This window comes from Urocitellus parryii, chromosome 11 (genome assembly GCF_045843805.1).
Source record: "Urocitellus parryii isolate mUroPar1 chromosome 11, mUroPar1.hap1, whole genome shotgun sequence".
NCBI classification, from domain to species: Eukaryota; Metazoa; Chordata; class Mammalia; order Rodentia; family Sciuridae; genus Urocitellus; species Urocitellus parryii.
This window is the reverse complement of record NC_135541.1, coordinates 50,287,813-50,296,323: the sequence shown is the minus strand read 5'-3', so window position 1 is coordinate 50,296,323 and position 8,511 is coordinate 50,287,813.

Here is an 8,511-nt window from a genome sequence, read left to right as displayed (position 1 = left end):
ATCAAATTATACATGAAAATTTAAGCCCATGCATTAGTAAATAATTATATTTTCACATACCTAGTACATATGTTACACATATTTTTCCATCAAGAAAAAAAATTTCCCTGGTCTTGGCATCAGAAAGGGTTATGTTTCCTTAAATAGATGTTTTTATCTTGTGTAATTGTTTTAAATGAATTGAAATTCCTTTTGCCACTGGTGGCTAAAAAAGGTCAGAATCAGATCTGTGTCCCAATGATTGAAAGTGTGCAAAATGCTGTAGTGTGTGTTTTCTACAGTCTCATCCTGACTCTATTTTGTCTCAACCTTAACTCTCATATCTTCTTTTTCACCTGTTTTTGATCTTATCTTTTGTACTTCAAATAACTTAGCAAAATGCTTTAAAACTCTTAAAATAATAATTTATTTCTTCATTTCCAATACTTTTTTTCTTACTTTATTACACTGGTTAGAATCATAACTATAAAGCTAAAGTGAAAATGAGCTTCTCACCTTATTCCCTATCTCAGATAGATAGCTTTCAACAGGTCCTTTTGGCAAATACTTATTGGATAATGAATTTCTCCTACTATTTCAGATTTCCTAAGCGTTTTTATTATGAATGGATGTTGATTGTTATCAAATTATTTTCTGTGTGTAGGGATATATGACATGTTTTCCAGATTCTGTTGATGTGATGAATATTGATTTTCAAAGGAAAATCAAATTTGCATGATTGGAAATCAACTCAGGTTGGCTCTGTTCTACTATTCTCTTTATAAATTCCATCAATTTTCAAATAAAAAACGAACTTGCATTATAATAAATAAACCAGGTTGCTTTTGTTCTATTATTCTCTTTTTAAAATCCTTGACTCTGTAAACTGTGTTAGTTAGGTTTTCATCACTGTGACCTAAATACCTGACAAGAACAAAATAGAGAAGAAAAAGTTTACTTTGGGCTCACAGTTTCAGAGGTTCAGCCCATGGTGGCTGACTCCACTGGTCTAGGCCCAAGGCAAAGCAGAGCATCATGGTGGAACAAAAATGCAGAGTAAAGTGCACATTTTGTGGCAGCCAAGAAGCTGAGAGTGGGGAGGGGGTAAGAGGCCATAGGAAAATCAACCCCTCCATGGCACATCCCCCATTAACCTGCCTTCCCCAGTCACACCTCACCTGCCTACAATTACCATCCAGTAAATTCAAATAGGATGTACTGATTGGATTATAGTTTTCATAATCCAAAAAAACCCAAGTATAATTAACCACTAAACTGCATTCTTAGCCTTTCTAATTTTTTATTTTATGACAGAGTATCACTAAGTTGCTTACTGCCTCATTAAATTACTAAGGCTGACCTCAAACCTGCCATCCTCCTGCCTCAGCCTCCTGAGCCACTGGGATCACAGGCATGTACCATCAACCCTGGCAACTTCCCACTTTTTGAATTAATAATTTTTACCTACAATTTATGAACTTCATTAGTTTCTACAAAAAGGTAGTTTTTGCCCTGTTTTTTTATTATATACATGTTTTCCATTCAATATGTAACACTTTTTTCCTTCTTTTAAAAAACTTTATTTTATTTATATATTTTTAAGTGGTGCTGAGGATCAAACCCAGTACCTCATATGTGCTAGGCAAGAACACTACCACTGAGCTACAACCCATCCCCTTGTTTTTTAATTCTTTCTCCTGCTTTCCATATTCCTAGTTTGCTGTTATTTTACATGCATCTTGAAATAGCTATGTATAACATTGATTTATACCACGTATGATTTTAATATTTTGCATTTTATCTGCAAAGTTCATTGCCTTCACACTGAAGCCTAACTCCTTAACAAGGATAAGATTTAGATCCTAATCTATTATCACTACATAATGGGTAACAAGAACTGGTTACAAGAACTAATTCATCTTTAAAATGCTAAGTGATAATTATTTGGTCTCTGAAAAAGTAGCTCTAGTTTTTCAGCATTCTGAGCACCCCATTTGCAAGAAATCTGATTTTTTCTTTTCCTTCTAAAAGTTCAGACCTCTCAGGTCTTCAATAAGCCTATCCTCTTTGATAGAAGTTGTTATCAAAACTGGCCCAGTGGGGCTAGGGATATAGTTTATTTGGCAGAGTGCTTGCCTCCCATGCACAAGCACAAGGCCCTGGGTTCAAAAAAAAAAAAAAACTGGCCCAGTGAGAAACAGAGATTCTATATTCTTTACAGTTGTATATTCCTCCAGTAGGCTAGAAATATATACAGCTCTTGCTTCACAAAATCCATAATAACTCTACCTAAAGTGAATGAGAAAAACGAATAAAAGATATCATTTTTCAGGCCTTAAAATTATATCTTTATATTTATGTTGTATCTTGTTTTCTGAAAAACTCAACTTATAAAATAATGAAATGTTCTAAATCATGATAATACCCAATGCTGTCAAATTTGTAATTTCATATTGTTAGGCCAAGAAAACTAAAATATCAGCTATACTAAGTTAAATGAGAGGCATATATTTAATTCTACTGCAATATTTAAGATCATATGGGCAAAACCACTATAGTAAAGAAATAGAAATAGTGAAAAGAAACCAAGCAGGACTTCTATAAATGAAAGACACAATTAATCAAATTGAAATTTTACTTGAAATCATCACTAACAGCTTAAAATGTACAGAAAATAGAACCTCAGCCTTGAAGATAGAACATTAGGCCATGAAGACAGGGTATATGATCTTTAGTGCATAGAATGCAATAAAGGGAAAAAAATATTGAACAAAACTGGAATACAAAAGAATTCAGAGACAACACTAAAAGATCAAACCTGAGAATCACTGAGATAGAAGAAAATATGGAGATACACACTAAAGTCATATAGAACATTTTCAATGAGGTGGTTACAGAAAACTTTTCACATATCAGATAGAAATCCACATACAGGAGGAAGACAGGACCCCAAAAAGACCTATTCAAATGAGAATTTCAACAAGATATATCATAATCAATATGCCTAATATAGAAAATAAGAAAAGAATATTAAAAACTGAAAAAGAGAAACATTGCATCACATTTAGAGACAAACCAATAAGATTCACTTCTGATTTCTCAGTTCAGATCCTAAAATCAAAAGGACCTAGAATGAGATAGTCAAAACCTTAAAATAAAATAATGCCAGCCAAGGTTACAATACTCAGCAAAGCTCACTTTCAAATTTAAAGGGGAAATAAAAACTACCCAGGATAAGAATGAACTAAAAGAATTTGTGAACACCAAATGAGAACTACAAAGAATACTCCAAGATATACACAGATGAACTAAAAAACAGTTCCCAAAGCTCCTGAGCAAAGAAGTTTCAATAAAATAGTAACACACTAAATGAGACTCAAAACAGGATAAAATATGGCAAAACATCAAAATGGCAGGAAACCCACAAAAACATATCCATGCTAATGTTGAATATTAATTGCCTCAACTCCCCAATTAAAAGATACAAATCAGTAAAACAAATAAAAAAACCGAGGTCCAACTATATGCTGTTTATAAGAGACTCGTCTTAGAGAAAAAGACTTCCACAGGCTGAAGGTAAAAGCTTAGAAAAATATACATATTCCATACATAAGGACCATGAAAACAAGCAGGAATAATTCTTCTCATATCTGACAAAGCAGATTTCAAGTAAAAATTAATCAGAAGAGACAAAGAAGTCCACTACATCCTAGTAAAGGGAATATTCCAACAAGACAATATAATGATAGAAAAAATTTTGCCCCAAATATCAACAAGCACAATTACATTTAAAAAAAATACTCCATGACATTAAATCCCACATAGATCCAAATGCAATAATACTGGGTGATTTCATACACCCTTATTACCAATAGACATCAAAACACAAAATCAATAAAGATATACCCAACTAAAATAAGACTATAAATCAAATAGACCTAACAGACATCTATAGTATATTCCATGCCAAAACATCTGAAATTACCTGTTTCAGAGTAGGACATGAAAATTTTTCCAAAATGGATCATCTTCTAGGCCACAAAGCAAATAAAAAATTGATATAATCTCATGTATCCTATCAGACCATACTGAAATGAAACTAGAAATCAACAGCAAGAAAAAAAGTAAAAGAAACTACATAAACACATGGAGATTGAATAACACTCTCTTTTGTGAATAATGGATCACAGAAAAAATGAGAATAGAAATCAAGAAATTCTTAGAAATTAACAAGAACAGAAACTGAACATGTCAAAATCTCCAGGACAGTCTGAAAGCAATTCTAAAAGGAAATTTATACCACTGAGTGCCTACATTAAAAAATAGATAGATCCCAAATAAATAAGCTTAGGCTCCATCTCAAGCCCTTATAGAAAGAAAAAAGAAAAAAAAACTCCAAAACCTGTAGAAGACAGGAAATAATTAAGATCAGAGCTAAAATTAATGAAATTGAGAATAAGAGAACAATATATAGGCTTAATGCAACAAAGAGTTGGTTCTTTGAAAAGATAAATAAGATACACCCTTGGCCAAACTAACCAAAAAAAAAAAAAGATGAGAAGACTCAGATCAACAAGATTAAAGATGAAGAAGGAGATATTACCACAGACTATTCTGAAATTCAGAGGATTATCAGAACATACTTTGAAATGTTATTCTCCTATAAACTGTAAAATCTGGGAGACATTGACAAATTTCTAGACATATATGACCTGCCCAAATTGAATTAGGTTGATATAGAAACCTAAACAAACCATTATCAACTAATGAATTTGAAATAGTAATTTAACACCTTCCAAAATAGAAAAGTCCAGAACCAGATGAATTCTCAGCTGTGTTCTACCACACCTTTATAGAAGAACTAACATCAGTCTTTTTCAAATTATTACATGAAATTGAAAAGGAGGGAACACGCCCAAATACATTCTATGAAGCCAGTATATGACCCAGTATGATATCAAAAACAGACAGCCACAAGGGAGTAAAACTGGAGACCCATATTCCTGATGAACATAGATGCAAAACTCCTTAGCAAATCATATTCAAAATACAGCAAAAAGATAATACACCATGATCAAATAGGTTTTATTCCAGGGATGCAAGTTTGGTTCAACAAATGCAAATCAATAAATGTAGTTTATTATTTAAAAAAACAGAATTAAGGACAAGAATTACATGATCATCTCAACTGATGCCAAAAAGGTCTTTGATGAACTTCAGCACCCATTCATGTTAAAAAATGCTGGAGAAGCTAGGGATCAAAGGAACTTACTTCAACATCATAAAGGCCATTTATGACAAACCCAAGCTAACATCATATTGAATGAAGAAAAACTAAAAGCAATGCCTCTAAAATCAGGAACAAGACAAGACTGTCCACTCTCACCATTCCTAGTCACTAAAGTCCTTGAAACATTAGCCAGAGTGATCAGACACCAAGGAAAATCCAAGAGATACAAATAGGAACAGAAGAAGTCAAACTATCTCTGTTTACTGATGACATGGTCCTATATATAGAAGACCAAAGAAACTCCACCAGAATACTTCTAGAACTTATATAAGTTCAGCAAAGTAGCAGAATATTAGATCAACACCCATAAATCAATACTACAAGTTTGATTCAGCCAAGGAAGAAATCCAGAAAAGCATCCCATTCACAATAACCTCAAAAAGTAAATAAATAAATACAATGCAATACAATACTTAGAAATTTATTTAATCAAGAAAACAGGTGTACAATGAAAATCATAAAATAATACTGAAGAAATTAAAGAAAGAAGATGGAAAGACATCCCATGTTCTTAGATAGGCAGAATTAATATTCTCAAAATGGCCATACTATCAAAAGCAATATTCAGATTCAATGCAATTTCCATCAAAATACCAATGACATTCTTCACAAAATTTAAAAAAAAAAACAATTCTTACAGTTGTTTATAGAAATAAGAGACCCAGATGGTTTTCAAGATGGGAGAATAGAGGAGGTTGATTTTCTGACTGCTCTGTGGAATGAGACCAAGAAAGCAGACAGGCAACTTCTCAGCAAGGTGGGGAAACAACAACAACAACAAAAGAAAATAAAAATCAGGGGGACTTTACTGGAATTTAAAGCTGGACATTCAAAGCAGATGGGGGACTCAGGAGGTTGGACATATAAAATAAGGAAGAAATCCCCAGAGGCACAGCCACTGCCACTGCCATGGCCAAGGACAAATCACCAGCCAGAGCGGTACCTCCATGAGCTAGTGGAGGGAGAAGGGAATTAAAGGAAACTGTGTCTGGTTATGGAGTATTTAGATATCAAGGACATTGCCCTACAAACCGAAAGATGTGCTACACAATATCCAGGTGCAGGGAAAGAAGCTGCCATATCTCCAGGAAGCATGTGGAGGACAAAGGAAAGAACCATTCTGCAGCTACTGCATGGGTGCCAGCAGCTGAGGAGGCCAATTCCTGGCAAACAAAAGTTTGGCCCAAAATACAGTCCTAGTAAACACTGCTGCACCATATAAAGTGTACTTAAGTACCAGAAAATAAACCAAATGTGGAAGAGGTTTACACAAGGGACAACTGGTCTTAGAAACCCACCCTCTCCACCTCTCCCCTTTCAATCTGACTGCTTGCAGGACTGACTGGGAAAGACACATCTGACCCAGAACTCGGAAGGGGAAGGGCGGGAGAAACTGTTTGAAGGTGTATGTAGGGGCCAAGAATTTGCTCCCCCACCATGTGAATGGAACTCAGGAGAGATCTTTGGGGTAAAGTCTTCAGAGAGGACCAGCAAGTACTGGGTGATGGAGGTGCACTGATTTAAAATCTTCAGACCAATTAACATTCAGCAAAGAGCTGGCACCCACCTGCCTCCAGGAACTCTGTTTATGGGATTACCTCTCTCACTCCAGCAATCCAGACAGCAGAGCATAATACTCCAGACAACCCCACCTAAAACTGCTGAGAACAAAAGTTTAGAATACCTTAAAATCCAACAGAAAGAATTAACTTTTCATCAAGATTTCTTTTCTTTTCCTTTCTTCTTCTTCACTGTTTAATTGTGATCTTAATAATGCATAGACATTTAAACAGTTTCCTATTTTTTTCTTCTCTTCTCTAGCATTTTTGAAGCCAGTTATTTTACATGGATTAAGTTTTGTTAACTAGGACATTTGATTGGTATATTTTAGTTTTGTTTTTATATTATTTTTATTTTTATTTTGTTATTTAAATTTTTCCTTATATATGTATTTTTATCCTATTTCTCTTGATTCTCTTTTCTGCTAACAGCCAATCTCTATTGTTCTTTCTTTCACTCTTCCTTTAATCTTTCACTTCTACCTCTCTCCTCCTTCCTTATAATCATCACATCCTATATCACTTCTGTTCTCTCCCTGTTCACCATTTGAAAATTTAATGCTTTTTGCAAACTTGCTGTTTTAATTATAGATAATAACTGATCATATAATTTCTGTTTATCATGATAATTAACATTGTAGGTGTCATAGTAGGAACTATTTGGTTTAATGCTGTAATTGCATTGGTTGTTGTTATTACTTGTCTCCCTCTAAACAGTAAGATACTAGAAAGATTTAGGGACACTGTAAGTCCACAGAGTAGAAACTCTAGTGCCTCAGATTCATACTGTTACATGGGTATACACACAAATAACATGAAAAAGCAAAAGAACAAATCACCCCAAGCAAACCAAGATACTCCAATAATAGAATCCATCAACACCACAGTGGAAGAAAATTCAGAGAAGGAGTTTAGAATGTACATAGTTAAAAGGATCTGCAAAGAAAAGAATGATGTAAGAGAGAAAATACAGATAGCAAAAGATGTCTTCAACAAAGAGAGATTCTGAAAAAAAAATCAAACAGAAATCCTTGAAATGAAGGGAATAATAAGCCAAACTAAAAATTCAATAGAAAGCATCACCAACAGACTAGACCACTTATAAGACAAAATCTTAGGCAATGAAGACAAAAATATACAATCTTGAAAATAGACTCAACCATGGAGAGAACATGTTAAGTAACCATGAACAGAACTTCCAAGAACTATGGGATAACATGAAAAGACCAAATTTAAGATTTATCAGAATAGTTGAAGGCATGGAGATACAAACCAAAGGAATGCCCAATCTCTTCAATGAAATACTATCAGAAAATTTCCCAAACCTAAAAAATGAAATATAAAATCAAATACAAGAGACAAGCCCCCAAACGTACAAAAGTACATCAGACCCACACCAAGGCACATTATAGTAAAAATGCCTAATATACAGAATAAGGATAGAATTTTAAAGGCAGCAAGAGAGAAATATCAGAGTATGTATAAGAGGAAACCAATTTGGATCTCAGCTGATTTCTCAGCCCAGACTCTCAAAGCTAGGAGGTCCTGGAATAACATATACCAAGCTCTGAAAGAAAATGGATGCCAACCAAGAATCCTATATCTGGAAAAAATAAGCTTCAGGTTTGAAATGAAATAAAAACCTTCCATGATAAACAAAAGTTAAAAGAAGTTGCAGCTAGA